Below are 13,331 nucleotides of genomic sequence, written 5' to 3'. Positions count from 1 at the left end.
CTTATGTCCACTCCTCCTTCTTGTTTCCACAAATCTCAGGGGAGGCAGATGAATGGCACTTGGCTCTACCCAGCTACACGGTCGACTGATTAGACACAGCCCCGTACCACAGGTACACTCAATTATATGCCTTTCAGAGAGTCAAGCATTTCCTGAAGCTAAAAGTGTTGAATCTGTTGATTTCACACATTTTACACTAGGAGAAAACTGTGATCAAACATATTTCAACCTTCAATTTTATTTCATAACATACATTCTCCTTCTACTTAACACAGGAGGTAAGGAGTTTATTGAGATTAAAAAGGGTAAATCAATTTGCTTCCAAACAATTAAGTCATTAAGAACCGGACAATGACTTCAATTTTAGTAATTAAGTCATCTGTGTGTGGGAAAATGTGACGTTAGATTTAAGGCCCAACTAAGTGTCCATCATAATACAACCTTATACGTAAATTTTAAGGTGTCACATAGAACAAATTCAGTGAAAGGGTAATGCCCAAACAATCATATTGGCTGTCATTATCCTCATAATAGAAAAGCACTTAGTAAGCACTGTTCTTAATGCTGTTTGTATGGTAAGAAAAACGCTCAGTGCTGAAGACAAGCCTGAAAGCGTTAACTGTAACTAGTAAATACACACTATATATAAAATAGCCCTTTCAATGGATTGAGCCCCAACATATGTTTATTGCTAACATTTTCTTTTATAATATGTATAATGAGCTGCATATCCTTTATATTCCTTTATCCACTCTGTTTCTAAGTGATCATGGACAAAGGGATATTCAGTTACCTAAATTCATGCCTAGTGTAAGGCAGGCATGCATAGTCACTTAAATGCACAGTTATTTGACGGAACAAGACATAAATTACTCCCTTTTTAAAACTTAAAAATAATGATATATTCTACAGTTAGAAATCCAGTAGATCACCCATGCACACTAATCGTAATACCCTTGGTTTTAGCCAATGCTTCAAGAAGCTCTTAAACATGCTAAAATCTCTAACTTGGCATAGTATTTGAAATGGCAAAATGATATCTTTTAACAAGATAAATGAAGAAGCCTGGCAAGAATTGAGAAGTCTTAGAAATCAAGGGATCTTTTCCACAATCTATTTTCTGACCAACACAATTGGCAAGTCCTTTTATTCCTAAACTTTATCATAAGCTAACCACTAAACATTTTCTGCCTATTTTGGCTTTAATTAAGGTAGATATAATTTCTGAACAAGTTCAGGAAAGTACTTCTTTCAAGCAGGGAAACTGCTTAAATTAATTAAGCTAATTAGGTTGATGAATAATTAAGGTAATTCTTTCACTCTTCCCACAATTCAATCTCTTCACCTCTTAGTCATATGTCTTAAATGGTGGTATTAGAACTCCTAAATACAATCACACATTATACTTCTGTTTAATATTCTACATCACAATTAAGACTAAATTTTTTTTCTCTTAGTTTATAGCTTAAATAAGAATGGGTCATCTCTCAAATATTGAGTATCTCTCTAATTAGGAAATGTAAATATCATAAATTAGAAATTAGTCTAGACAACAGAAGATTTTTAGATATTACAAATACTTTTAATAAGAACTCGTTTCAAATAGAATGATAGGTCCATAAGCATGTATCTGTCATACTACAGGCTCTGCAAAATAGTATTTCATGTGATCCTTGAGCTACCCAAGGAGGTGTTTATATTATCATATTTTCATAGTTGAGTAATTGAAGGCTCAAAGTTGTGAAAAGACTTGCTCAAAATCATACAGCCTGAACATAGCTGAACTTGGATTTACCTGTTTCAAAGGAATTATTAAATCCTTTTAGCATTTAGCTTATTTTTGGAATGTGAACATGATATTACTTCTCTAAATGTATAGAGTATATTTCTACAATCTGCCTATTTCCAATGAGTTAACCAATTGGTAAGAAATGAAAAATTGGTGAAAATACGATAGCAAAGAAAGATTAAACCGAATCAGTCAAGTGGTAATTTGTGTCTTTTGTATCCTAGACCCCTATCCTCCTGAACACATTGTCAGCAGTTACCCATGTTGCATTTTAATTTAGGTGTAAAGTCATAAAATTGGATTTTAGAGAATAGAGATATTTTGCTATTTACATCTATGATCACAGACATAATTCTGTCAGTCAGTCATCTAACTTCAACTAACCTTTGTCATCCCCCTCACCACTAAGGGGCAATACAGCAGCACACATGTCACTATAATTAGCGTGCAGCAGCAATTTTCATTAGACCGATGATCTCCAATAAGATTTTCCCAAGGGCTGCATTCAGTTATATGTAATAGTTAGGCGGGCCACACATGTATTAGCATATAATTTGCACATGATTTGCATATGCATTTAAAGATTGCATCATATTTCTCTGACTATTTCAAGTAAAAATGTAATTACTACAACACCGAAGGTTATGATTTCTATTTTTCTGTACTATCCCACCACATCTGACCCAGATGGCTTATGACAGAATAGCTCAGCAGAAAACTAGGAAAGCTGGTGTGGGAGGGGGTGGGTGGGCAAGGGAGCGGGTGGGGGACGAATAGTCAGTAGAGATGGTTAGGGTCAATAGAAATCTTTCTGGGGAGCACCAGTGATAACTACTGAGAGTACATTGCATTAGACAATTTGTCTCTTTTATAAGGATAAAGGAATAACTGCACACTGGGTGGACCTTCTAAGAAATGCCTTTCTAGTTACTGCTGATATCTTGTTGAGCATCTTTTTTTCAAACCTCATTACAGGCTAAATGGCAAATTATCTGTTATCACTTGGGAAATCTCAGTTACCTCTTAATTCTAATAGTGTCGTCACATAACAACTTTAACTGAGTTTTCTTCTAAACCTAATTACTCTCTGTTTTGAACACTAATTTTAAGCGAAGAGCTCTCTATTTCCCTTTAGTTTTTTATACATATGGACCAATCCTACACAACTGGAGAGCATACCCTCTTCCACTTAAAGAGCTTTCTGATGCATTCGTATTTGGTTAGGTAGAGGAAAAGTTAAGAAAGGGAACAAGGTTTGTACAGGGAAACAATTGGAAAAGACTGGAACTAGGTACACACATAAACATATGGACACATATTTACTCACACATATTTTAATACATACTTGCTCTTGCATTTATGAAAAGAATAATTTCCTCCTCTCCATCTCTGCCTATCTGTAATGAATTTAAAATCTACACTCATTTATGTAGAAAAAGGATCTTACCGCTGATTAGGCTGGTGCTAGACGATAGAGAGATAGATAGATAGATAGATAGACAGAGGATAGATAGATGATAGGTAGATAGTTGGATGGACAGGTGGATAAATGGATGACAGACAAATGATTATAAAACTATTGTGCTGAAAACATATACTTTAGTAAGAAATAGTTCTCTGTATGTTCAACCAGCATTTAATTTATGCTTTCCTGTTTCAGATGATCAGAATCATGTGGCTACAGAAAAGCAGAATTTTCTTTACCTACCTTTTGAACTTCTAGGGCCAGGCCAGTAATCAGTGGAAAGTCTTCAACCAATTCTCAGTAACTGACTTGCCCAAGGTCACACAGGTTTTGGGTGATGGAGCCAGGACTTGTACCTCATTCTACTTTTAAAGTTATTATTGTTGTTATTGTATAATGTCATCTTTATCTGTAATAAATAGACATCATCTCTGTTTTGTAAGCAGAACAGACTTAAGTAATTCTCAGTACCTTGGTCTTGTAGTTCATTGAACATGTATGTTATCCAAATACTTAGCTAACATCCTCAACCATGACTAAGTAGAGAGGAGTTTTTCCCTTGTCTTCTTGTTTTCAACTTGTTCTTTTGCATCAAATTCTCCTATGATTTGATACCATCAGTAACACGTCTTTGATATATACCACTTTATCCCTGGACAGTGACTATGCCAAGAATATAGTGAATTCTCAGTATTTTTTTATTAGATGAATAAACAAATGATAAATATTCAAGTACTATATAAGGTAATTTATTACCATAGGAAGCAGTCCATGATATATTAAGTTAAAATGTAGATTAGAAAACAGTTCTTTTAGAATGATCCCATTTTGATGGAAAAAATATATATGTCTTCATGGAAGAACAAGTATTAATGTATTTACGTTTATCTATAGTGTGCAATTTTTTTCTTAACTTTGTTTTATTTTGGGGAAAAGAATGTATTTTTATAATAAAATAAGTGTTTATGGGCTTCCCTGGTGGTGCAGTGGTTGAGAGTCCGCCTGCCTATGCAGGGGACACGGGTTTGTGCCCCGGTCTGGGAAGATCCCACATGCCATGGAGCAGCTGGGCCTGTAAGCCATGGCCGCTGAGCCTGCGCGTCCGCGGCCTGTGCTCCGCAACGGGAGAGGCCACAACAGTGAGAGGCCCCTGTACCACCAAAAAAAATAATAAAATAAAATAAAATAAGTGTTTTATGTTTGTTTTGTTTATTTTAAAAGTCTTCCCTTATACTACATTTCCATAGTACTTTCTAGAAAACATTTGGAATGCCTACATTACAATTAGTTTTCCAGTGTTCCAATTTGAAATGTGGCCTTAACCTTCTTATTCAAGAGCTTCAGCTTATTTCATTTACTGTCCACTGCTATTTGTATAAAAACTGTCTCTTCCTTTAAACTGAAAGTATTTTAAAGACCAGAAACTGTATTTTATTTATTTCTGAGCTATCGCACCCTTACAGCAATCCTAGAAATAAGCTTGCACACAGCCAATGCCAAAAAACATGTAATAAGTATTTGGTAAGTCATTCATCAAGTCCAAAGAACTTACATAGTTTTCATTTTAGGTTAAGTAATATCTCCATTGATTTAGTTTTTCATAAAGAATGAGTACTTGGGCTCAATGGCAAAAAATTAGATTCATAATAACATTTTATATCAGAGCTAAACCCTGCATTGTTTATGCCACCCAAAGTTACCCTTTCCAGGATAATCCATGAACTGGGGGGTTTTCTATTCCAATATACTATTTTTTTTTAAATTTCGTAATACCGTGCAAGCTACACATCTGACAAGATCATATGTGTTCGTAGGCCAATGTGCAGTAACAGTTTAACCTTCCAGGTAACAATTGTGATAATGCCTGAACCCAGAGGAATATCTCTAATTCTAGATACTTCAGGCACCATAGCAGAGGTGGAAAAAATATTCTAAGCCAGTTGGATCTATAAGTACTTTGTGCTATATTTACCAAATAGATGCTTTGGGGTAGAAAAAGCTCAATTAATAGTCAATCTCAATTAATAGTCTTCATGATTCAGTGTTTGCTTCAGCTCTTGTGGCTTAGCAACTTTGCTGCTAAACAAATGTGTAACCACAGCAGTTAGTCTCAATTTTCCTTTAGCAGCAAAGCTAGTTTAATATTCTAAATTCTTGAAATTACAGAGTAGTACAAAAAAGAGTAGAAGGCTATGTAAACTGGAACTACAGAATAACTCTTTAAACAAGGTCAAAGCATATCACCATTATTCTATTTCAATCATTCATGTGGTATTTATTATTGTACTTAACTTACCAAGAATATATAATATAGTACAAATTTCAGTAAACAACAAGCATTAGCTGCTTGTGAGACTGTTTTGAGAAATAGCTTTTCAGTAAATTCACATGGAAAAAAATAAATTTTAAAATACAAACTTTGAAGTACCATTTCTACTTTTGGCAGACTCTGTTTCAATTACCTATAAGTCTAGGTAATTCATATAAATTTCTCTCCTTCATTAATATTGAGCACCTGAGAAAAATCATATAAGGCTTTCAGAAACCAGATTTTCACTAGATAAATAGCAAAATGAAATGATTATTATTCATGATACCAGCTGGCCTCTTTAGATACATACCTAAGACTGTGGGTGTGTAAATCCACCATGTTTAACGGAGTACCTCAGCACTGAAGATTGAATTACCCACAACCCCGGGATAGAAATAATTATATTATAGCTCATTTCAGACCATGTAGTTCTCTATTAGTAGTTGTATTGGGCTACTGAGGCACAATCATTAGAGACATAAAATAGTCATTTTGTATATTAGTAGTAAAAGAAAAAACCGTAAACCTTTAAGGAGAATTCATAACATACGTACTTTTGACTCACAGTTAAAACATCGATTAAATTGCACACTACAAAAGAAGGCATTAAAAAATAAGAGCCATCACCAAGGAGGCCTACTACCAACAACCACCTTAACTTTTTACAAGTATCCAGTCACCAATAATGTAACATGCACAGGACTTAGAAATACATATTTTATTAAATGCACCTAGAAAATGGAGACGTTCTCCATCAAATTGCTAAATGTTCTGACTGAAGAACAACCTGACAGCCAAGGAGCAACCCTGAGGTGGTAGAGATGGAGGGTGTTGCTAGTAGTCTATGGCTCAATTTTTTCTTAAAAAAACTTCAGAGACTTCTAAATAACATTACCATGTTATGGACTTTGTATAGTAAATATCCCTATTATAATTATTCAAAGAAAAACGTATCTAATTGGACAACAATTTTAAAGCCTGCGTATTGTTTTGTGTTACTGTAACTGTCTCTAAACCTTGGATTTACATTGTATTATTTTGTTTCCCTGTAAACCTACAGATATAGGTAGATGCTTCACATGTATTAACTTGCTTACTCCTCACAACACAGTGTTGTGAGATCTGTAATTCGTCCCATTTAAAGTGGAGAAAACCAAAGCACAAAAAAGCATAGACATTTGCCTAATGTCACACAGCTTGGAAGTGGCAAATCTGGGATTCATAACCAGATATTCTGGCTCCAGGGCCCATATGTTTACTTTTATCAGTTCCAAAGTTCACTTTGAACATTGTTAAAGAAATCACTTCTTACTTTTACTTATGAAAGTTTAAATATTAAAACGTTTAATGTGTTCTTTTGTCCTCAAAAGAAAATTGAGACAATCTAAGAAGGCCGGTGAATCGTGGCTTTATCAATCACCCCCCAAAACCCTCACCCTTTCCTCATCCAACATTTTGAGTAGTGACTATGTTGAAGTGAGTTCATAAAATTGGTCACTTCTTTTTTAAGCTAAGAGAAATAAAAACGATGTGTGGTCCGTTGAATAACCTTTTTTTTTTTTTGAAAATGCTCTCCCCACACACATTGAAAGTTAAATATGAACTCTATAAAAATTCGCAGTGGCAATGCCACTAAACAGAAAAAAGAGGCAAAATTAATTATACCGCCTATCCTTTAGGCAAGCAAATTGGTTCTTAACATTGAAATGTTAATCATGTGAGCTACCTCCACAAACTGTAAACACATCTTGGAATCACAGTAAGACTTAGGCAGTACTTGCACTGTAGGAATGGTATCTTTGAAAAATCGAATTATGAGCCAATACGAGCATGAATATGGCGACTGACTCATAGAAAGCATGGTACAGGAGCTGAGCCCTGGCCACATGTCAATTTCCTACAGTGAGTTCCAGAGTTCTCTTCTGTGGAAATATATAGAACAGACAATCACATATGTCCTATAATTCCAGAAACACAGAAAAGAGTTTCATGGCCCCTTTTGGTTCCTCTTAAATAAAGTCATTGATGTTACTTTCAGGTTGACCTATCCAATTCCTGCTCTTATCCTGACCAGATGTAGACTCAGTTAACTTTTTTTTTTTTTTTTTTTTGGCGGTACGCGGGCCTCTCACTGTTGCGGCCTCTCCTGCTGCGGAGCACAGGCTCCGGACGCGCAGGCTCAGCGGCCATGGCTCACGGGCCCATCCGCTCCGCGGCATGTGGGATCTTCCTGGACCGGGGCACGAACCCGCATCCCCTGCATCGGCAGGCAGACTCTCAACCTCTGCGCCACCAGGGAAGCCCTCAGTTAACTTTTAATAAGTACTACTTTTTTGGTCTGAACGCAGTCCCCCACTACCACAAATTATGCAGTCGAGTCTCCCACATTTGGGGAAATTGTAGGGGTCAGCACATCTGGAGTGCAATGGATAAGCTTTGCCCTGGGAAAACCATCTTCATGATCATGGTATCTCCCCTGCCAGGTAAGTATAAATACCTACTATTTTTAATAATAGACATTAGATCAGGAGTTTTAGCCATATTATTTCACGATTATCCCCAGTTTTACAAGGGAGGAAACTGAGGCTCAGAGAAATTGAAGAACCTGGCTCTGGAATGGCCAGACAAGGCAGCCAGTAAATGGCAAAGCTAGTACACAAACTCACATCTGCAGACTTTGTAATATAAAAGAATTTTAAAAGAGACATCATCTGAAATTAGCTCTGCTTTCAAAGGGCCACCATATTCTGGACTGACCCTAACTCTAGCAAAGAGGGCCTTATTTTTACAGTAGTGCTTGGGTCTGAGTTTTCCTGCCAAGAATCCCTTGCCCTGAGCCTCAGGCCACTTAGCTAGGGCCCTAATCCCTGTTTAGCTTCATCCAGCCTTCTTTTCAAGAGGGCACATTTCCGTTGTCTCTTCCTAGACACTACCCAGGTCCTGTTAAGTTCCTCCTGATTTCAGCAACTGCCTGTCCCTTGGACTAATCCTCTCTAACCTTATTCCCAGAAGAAGGGGCAGTGGGATCAACGTTTGGAGTAGAATGAGAAGGGAGGAACAGATTTTAACTATTTCATAGTTAAATCAGACTAAATCTAAATAAGGAAATAACCATGCTTGTTATTTGGGTAGAGCTTGGTAGAGTACAAACTACATTCTTTGTAAGAGTTTAGCTTTAAAATTATCTCCATTTGATAGATAAGGAAACAGCCTCATGGAGAATTAAATGGCTTAATGTAAGATTGTTTGGCTTATAAAGGCAGAAATTCTGGACTATTCTTAGCCATTGCCATCCAACCTGAAATCTTAAATCATAAATCTACTTTTAAAAATATATTAGGTTAACTTTAGTTTATATATAAATATTCGTGGTGGTGCTTTCAATCAGACTAAATAAATAACATTGCAATATTTTAAAATGATACCTAAAAAAGCAGTCAGGTTATGTTCTCAGTGTCTAGTACTTGCGGAAGAACTCTTCAAATGCAAAAATACTCCTATTGGCTTTTTATTTTCAGAGAATATGTGAATCTCAAATAGGCTGCATTTGCATTCTGGAGAAAGTTTTTAGAGTCAATTTCTACCGCGTTTAACAAAGCTGATCTTGTGCTCTCTTAGTCATCACTACAGAGGGCAGCAACAGACAGCAGAGCTCCTTAGCATCACAGAGGAAATGGTAAGACGGGAATAAAGACACAGACCTACTAGAGAATGGACTTGAGGATATGGGGAGGGGGAAGGGTAAGCTGTGACAAAGTGAGAGAGTTGCATGGACATATATACACTACCAAACGTAAAATAGATAGCTAGTGGGAAGCAGCCGCATAGCACAGGGAGATCAGCTCAGTGCTTTGTGACCACCTAGAGGGGTGGGATAGGGAGGGTGGGAGGGAGGGAGACACAAGAGGGAGGGGATATGGGCATATATGTATACATATAGCTGATTCACTTTGTTATACAGCAGAAACTAACACACCGTTGTAAAGCAATTATACTCCAATAAAGATGTTAAAAAAAAAGTTCCTAGTAAACAAGAGGGTTAAAGACAAAATCATGCTTAAATCACTCCAAATTTTCTTTTGCCTTTATGCTATTTAAAATTAATCACATCTATAAACTCTCATATAAGTTAGCAGGCAAATGGATATGGAAAGTACCAGGAAAGACTACATTTTTTCAAAAGTTGAATCTAAGACATTTTGTAATTCTGCCCAAACCAGCGTTAAAAAATAAACATAGACTATGTGTCATGTAATACTGCAACAAGTGAAATTTAGTCTGCTTTTCTACTGGTTATTTTTTTACTCATTTTTTTTCTTTAAATCTCTGTCTTAGCAAGTGAAAGTATTTTGCATAAAATATTTACTATCTTTATAAAAGATATTTTTAAAAATGTATCCAAATGTGTTTTCAGTATGTAAGAACGTTAGAAGCCATGGTTTTACAATAGAAAGATTTACCTACAAAGTGCCTTCCGTACAGAAATGATTGGGAATAGCAGTCTGCAAGGATGAGGACTTAGTACTTAACTTCTTAGCTTGGTTGCATAGACCTACAACTGACTGTACATGCAAAGGAGGGCAGCAAAGGTCTTATGATCAAAAGGAAAGAAATGACTGACAACACAGAGCTAGTTCAAAGGAACTAATGGAATAATTAGTCCCAAAAAGACCAAAAAGACTGAAGAATTCATGATGTCATAAAAAGCAGAGCTACTTGAATTGGATTAGAAAATAAAAATGACATGAACATTGTAAATATTCACAGATCACATCACTGACGTGTAATGTGCCGTTAAATGATGTCAAATTAAAAGGGAAATTACATGTGTTAGAACTAGGATGAATAAAGAGAAGACATTTAAAGATACATGGTCCTTCAAGTGAAAATTCCTAACATATATTACACAGATGATCATCACCAGACAGTGAAACTGGGTGAATGAAATGTAAAATAAAATATGAGGGAAAAGATACTGGCTAAAAACAACTCATTTTCCGATATTATAAATGATAGTGAACTTTAGATTTCAGAGGAGCTATTTTGGGAATTTGTTTTATACAAAGCAAACCCAAATATGGTTATAGTAAATAACTGATAATGCCATTAAGCTCTTAGCATCAGCCCTAAGTATTGAATTAGTAGTATGTAAATTTGTCAGAAAAGGAAAGAGTCTCTAGGTCTATTTTAATTTTCATATGCTCAGTTTTCTCTATGTTGTTTGAATCATTTCAGTGATTCTGCACTCGTTTTGAAACTTATATAAGTGATACAAAGAGAAACAACAAAAACACTGCACAAGGTAAGTGTAACATTTGCCTTCTTCCTGGGTCTTGCTAATATCTCTTGTTGACACTTACATTATTAACACATAACTAACCTGAATTTGACATACAATTCAAATACTTCCAAAATGTATACAGACACTTGAATAACTTCGTGGCAATATACAAATGTTTAGCAAAGCAACATTTCCATTCCAGACACATTTCATTTTTGACAAATACTTTAGAAAGTATTAAAAATCATTCACCTTTTAACTGACTTATTCTTTCCATTTGTCTATTCTTACTGTCAGTAAGTTCAGCTTTACTGTAATCTTCTGTCATATTAATGAGATACCAAGTAATCATTTTTTACTAAGGCTTATTGTTAGTAATAGTCAGCATATTGTACTGTAGCCTTAGTACCTGAAATTAACACAAGAAGCAAAGCCCAGATTAACAGCAGATATACTCCTTCAAACTGGCCACATATATTAATACTCAAAATGTACTGTCAGTGATCAACAGGACTTTTCTCCATTTTCAAAAGTTCCATAGGTTTCCTTATGGTATGTCTGAAAAGGCAAATGAGTTAAGAAAAAAAAGGTAATCCAGGTTTCAATGAAATATTCACAAGAGTGCTTTATCAACAGACATAATCCCCAGTTTTAAAAGAGTTTATTTAAGCATTTCACCAAACACATGTAACTTGAACCGGCTACTTATATTCCCCACAAAGGAAGAACAAACTTTCCAAAAATATGGCAAGCAGTGGTTGTTTGTGAAATGGTGGAGAGTGTTTTTCTCCCTCTCTCATCTGTGGTTCTACTGATACCTGTAAAATAAATTTTCATTCCTCAGAAGGCAAAATAAAACTCTGGAGCAGAGGGGGAGAGTGCTTCTATTGTGACACAGCTAATTAATTCATAGACGGAAAAATAGGAAGCGTAAATCCTTAAATATTGCATATCAGTATATAAAATGCCCAGCTTTTTTTTCAGCCTTAGACCAAGGATATCAATTACTTCTACACCTATATGAAATAACAGAGAAAAAGGAAAATAGATTATTTCCTCCTTGTTGTAGGAAAAAGGGAGAAAATCTACTGTGAACCAGGTTTTGTGCTGGTCACTTTTTATATGTCACTATTTTAGTCCTCATAATAGTGAAGAAATAGAGTCAGAGAAATTAAGAATGTTCAAGATCAGTCATACAATAAGCTAATTATAAAAATGAGACTTTAAGCCCATTTTACCTGACTTCAAAGTTGATAATCTTTCTCTACTAGACTTATCAAAATCTCATATTCTATAACCATTATGCATAAAAGTGAATTTTACAAAAAAATAGAATAACTGATCTGATTTGGGAATAAAATTTTGGCCCTGACCCCCAAAACTACTACTTTATGGAAATCTAGCAGTGTCTATGGTTAAGAGTACAGAAATTGGGAGCTACACTACTTAAAATTTCTCTCTTTACTGTCAACCAGCTCTTTGACCTTGAGTAAGTTACTCTGCCACAATTTCCATCTGTAAAATTGGAATAATAATAACAATACTGCATAGGGTTGTTCTGAGAATTAAAGCAACTACTTATACAAAGAATTTAGAGCAATCCTTAGCACAAAGTAAGTGAATCGTAGGTCATTTTAAGCAATATCAATCTACAATTGAAAGAATTAATGACATTTCATTAACACTTCTCACAAATAGAAGAGAAACTAAAGCTGCAACTGCTGTGTGGAATTTAAGAATCTTAATTTGGGGTGGGATATATTCAAAAAGACCACTGATAAGGAAAGTGGGGAAGAAATACAGAAGCAAAGCTGAAAATGCCAGAGAATGTAAATCAAATGAATGATTGGATTTGAAATAACACATTATTTAGAATTAATCATAGACAATTAAATATGCATTAACTTCTCAGTACACTAAAGAAGAGAAAAATTCAGACTAGGTTTGAATTTCTGAAACAGTACATTACAACCCTAATTTTGCTTTCCTGGAACCAGCTTAAATTATCTCAATATACTAGTTTGATTTTATTTTGAAGGGGGGAGCTTAAAAGATTGGATTCTCCATTCAATCCCACTTCTAGGTTGGAAAGGGGAAAGAAAGGAGGGGAAATTCACTCTGGTAATGGTTAATTTTTTCAGTGTTCTGAACATTTTAGATAATCAGTGTAGACTATGCCAGTGTGGAAGCTTTTGAAGGATTAATAAATCTGTTCTGAAGATTCCTACTGCAAATGTGGCAGGTGGGAAGGGTATATATGGCCTAAGGTAAAACCCTTGACAAGACAGAGGGTTTCGGGATTCTGAATTGGCCTAGGCTATGACAAGTGATTGTAAATTTCCTTTTGCAGTCTATAATCTTGTCAGAAACTAATGCAATTCTCTCTGTTGCAATTTTCATTAATATTTAGACTAGCTTTAATGTAGAAAATGGACTGAATACTGGGTATACACTATTTTATTGACTCAACAAGTAGATAGTTTTG

At 35.4% G+C, this 13,331-nt stretch overlaps 1 non-coding gene across 1 annotated transcript; it reads right to left on the bottom strand.

The window, feature by feature from the left end:
• Window positions 1–7,896: 7,896 nt before the first annotated feature.
• LOC115802181 (U1 spliceosomal RNA) lies at window positions 7,897–8,056 on the bottom strand. Its single transcript, XR_004022581.1, has one exon. It is a non-coding gene; the product is annotated as a U1 spliceosomal RNA (small nuclear RNA).
• Between the last annotated feature and the right edge of the window lie 5,275 nt (window positions 8,057–13,331).

Source organism: Delphinapterus leucas, chromosome 8, assembly GCF_059928025.1.
Source record: "Delphinapterus leucas isolate spDelLeu-1000000601 "Yukka" chromosome 8, BTC_Dleu_Yukka2, whole genome shotgun sequence".
NCBI lineage: Eukaryota > Metazoa > Chordata > Mammalia > Artiodactyla > Monodontidae > Delphinapterus > Delphinapterus leucas.
This window is presented reverse-complemented; position numbering and strand designations above follow the sequence as displayed.